Genomic DNA, 3,593 nt, shown 5'->3' with positions numbered 1-3,593 from the left:
CCCCCCCCCCAAGAAAGAACAACTCTGAACTTTCCCAAGAGTTGTCAAAGATCTGTTGCAAAACTTTCTGTTGTGTCCTGGAGAAGACCAGACACTGTGGACCTGGCAGGGATTGAATGGGGTGATTGTTTGGGGGTAACAAAGAGTGAGTTTCTGGAGTCCTGGATCCCAGTCAGTTCCCCTTCCTTGGTAGTGGAATGCCACTACATTGGTCTGTATAATTCATTTAAATCACACCAAGGTGCTATTTTCTGGGCTTCCCAGATAACAATCCCATCAGCTTTGTTTTGCTGCCATCAAGGAAATTGGTACTTGCACATCGGTGTCATGTTTCTAATATTTATCAGATTTTTCCCACTAGTGTAATAGAACAAATTTTTAGTCCCTGTTGGGAATGAGATAATAAACCATTTTGACTGTGAGACTGGCAGCAGTACTTGTGAAGTTCCATCTCCTCTTTGTGTAGTTTCTGGGGGGGGTTTTAACACCAAACTCACTTTTGTTTGTTTTTCCATGTTTCTACTTTTTTCGTTACCACGCACAGAAGTGAAATGTCTTGCTAATCAAAGGCTGCTCAGCATAAAAAATATGCACTTAATTGGAGCTGAGATATTCTTGTATGATTCGAGTTGCTTGTTTCTCTTGTTAATTTATTTCTCACTGACATCTAGGTGGCTTCGGATACTGATACTTTAACTGGAGATAACAATCACATGCATATTTATATCACTTAAGATGCTACTTTTGGAGTAATTACAAATGATAAGCAGAGGGGAGTGTCTCTGCATGGGGAAAGAAGCTGCAGGAATCATGGCTGGCACTTCTGTAGCAGTATATGTTCTTTTGACTAAAACATTATACATCATTTAACTTTTAACACACATCACCTCCAGAGAGCGTTTGAAGTAGATGTTTCTTGGGCAGAGGGGCAGAGCAGCTTTTTGTCAGTGAGCAGTTCTGAAGTAAAATGTGAAGTCTGCTGTCAATCCTGCTGCCTGCCTGGATTTGTGTAATGTCACTGCTCCAGGTTGCAATGTCCATGGGCCTGCTGAGATGGCCAGAGCCTTGTTGTGACATTCCCTAACAAAGACAGAAGGATGCTTGGGTTTAGGCATGTGGAGGTAGTTCCCTTTACCAGATAACCCTTTCCAGAACTGGATTTGTCTGATTAAGTCATAAAGGGAGAAAGCAGGTAATACTTTTCACAGGTGTATCTGGAACACCTTTCATTTTAGGCCATCCAAGAGCCGTGTAGACATTGTTATCTTGATAGTCCTATGTTAAATATTTGTATTCTCAATTTGCAAAAACCAAAGCATGGAGCTAAATCTTGGGACCTTCCCTTTCTCTGACTGCTTGTTTCATCAGAACTTAAATCACCATCATCAATGAAGTGACGTAAGTGAAGTCTTAATTGTTTTTCGTGCCATATATTTAGTCTAGATCCTGCTGCCACTGACTGGTGGGACAACACCAAAAAGGAAACTAGGCTGTCTCCCAGAGTTGCTGGCTGGCTGACAAAGTTGTTGGTGCAGCTGTAGAAAGTTGCCTACATGTCACCCAAGACAGAAGCTCCACTTCTCTTGGGACCTTGTTTCAGGGCTGGGGTTGGTACCAGGTAATTGAGCACCCAAGCACTGTGGGGGGGCAGTGGTGGGACTGGGCAGGAGCCTCTGGAATAAACTGTGGGAGAGATTTAGGGGCTGCTAGGGGAGCTGCTTTATTTTGGTAATGGCTGCAGTAGTACTGGCAGGATAGCTAGAATTTGAGGTGGTTACCTCTGCCCTTTCTTACAGGGCTTAACTCTGTAGATGGAGACAAACGAAGGACACATTGGGAGCCAGTGCCAGAGGAGAATCCCTGATCCAAAAGCTGTGGATGGATTAGAAGAACTCAAGGCAAGGAAAAGAACCAGGTAAGAAATTGCTGCTTCTCTGCCCAGTAAGGGAAACCAAAAGCACTGAGTAGTAACAGTGACTCCTCTAGGGCTGCACAAAATCAGCAGAGGGAGAGAATCTGGTCCCAGGATGTGGGACATCCTCTGGTGCCTGAAGCCAGGAAGCAGGGCTGGATGCTGACAACTGGAGTCCTTTACTGAAACAATTCTTTCACTGACAAGCACCCTGAGGGGATGCACATGCAGTCAGTTGGAGGATAGGATGTTGTGAAAGGCCCTCTGCTCCCAGCAGAGCAGGGGGGGCTGGGGCTACCAACATCTGCAGTGTTTTGCAGAGAAGGGAGAGCACAGCATGACCCCCTGGCTGAAAAAATATTCGGAAAGCCCTTGGGTTGTCTTTGGCAAGGCCATGCGTGTGTGGAGTGTGTGACCTCCCTGGGCTACTGTTTTGTTTCTGTTTTTTATTGTCCTTGTTGCCCAGAGGGCTGTGGATCGTTAGCTGGCTGGGTGGCACGATCTTGCCGAGCTGGTTATTCCAATTGACTGGATTTAGTGCTTTGGGGTACCTTTTGCTGCAGATAATCCAGCATGCAGGCTGGCTCTTGTGCTACTTTGTGATTTATTGCCATTTCAATTTCAAGTTTCATTTTCCAATGATAAAAGAGAAGTGGACATTCTCGCCTGGAATATAAATGGCTTTAGGACTGAAAACAATAATTTTTCCTAGAGGAAAGGGCAGCAGAACCCATCGGGCTGGTGCTGAGTGGGCTTGGGGGGAAGTGTTAAAATAGCAGCAGCTTGTTGACATCTAATCCTCGCTGCTGCTCAGCCCTGCTGCCTGTGAGCTTGAAGTGCTGGGAGTGCAGGCAGAGTCTCCTGCTTTTTTGGGAATGATGATGGAATCGATATGTTCCTGCAGAACTCTTCCATCCCATCGTTTCAGCATTTGGCAGGGAGGGGAGCATCTGTTTTGCTGGGAAGATCTCTGACTAGTCCTAATAATGAGAGGCATGCTTTTTTGTTTCTGTTGCCTGAGGGCAGTGAGTGAGTCAGTGGATCTCCTGCCATCAGCTCAGGCACAGGGGAGATAAAATACAGATTGGATGGACTCCCCGGGGCTGGCTGGTGCGTTGGAGGAGTCAGCTGGAGCTTGTTGTACTGCAGAGCACCTGCTGGGTGACCTGTGCTGGAGGAGCTGCTGGTGGGGTGGGTGTAAGCCATAGATTTCCTCTCTAGACACTGAAAACAAGATGAAGAGTAACAAATTGTTGTCAGGCTAATAGAAAAAAATCTATCTGGAGGAAGATCTGCATAATGCACGACTTGATGCTAATTGCTGCCTGCCCAACTGCTGCTTTAGCTCCTCCACCACTGGTCACGCTGTAAGCTGTGTGGGACAGGGACCTTGCAACATGGACAGGCTTCTGGGCTGTTCCTTTTTGTGCAACCCTAATTAATACTTGTGGTATCTTTGCAGTTGGGACTCCAAGTCAGGCCTGATCTTGCCACCCTGGAGTGTGGGGCGAGGGGGAAAAAAGGAAAAAAAAGACTCCATTTTAAAAAAAAAAATGTTGTCAAGGAAACTGCTCTCTCAGTACCACTGCACACAGCCAATGAGGCACAAAGAACAGTCTCCCCACAGCAGAGCTGTGTGCAGCACGGGGTAGGCTCCACAAACGTAATTGAGACAGCAGGA

Source organism: Chaetura pelagica, unplaced genomic scaffold, assembly GCF_000747805.2.
Source record: "Chaetura pelagica isolate M959 unplaced genomic scaffold, ChaPel_1.0 scaffold676, whole genome shotgun sequence".
In the NCBI taxonomy this organism is placed as follows: domain Eukaryota; kingdom Metazoa; phylum Chordata; class Aves; order Apodiformes; family Apodidae; genus Chaetura; species Chaetura pelagica.
This window is presented reverse-complemented; position numbering follows the sequence as displayed.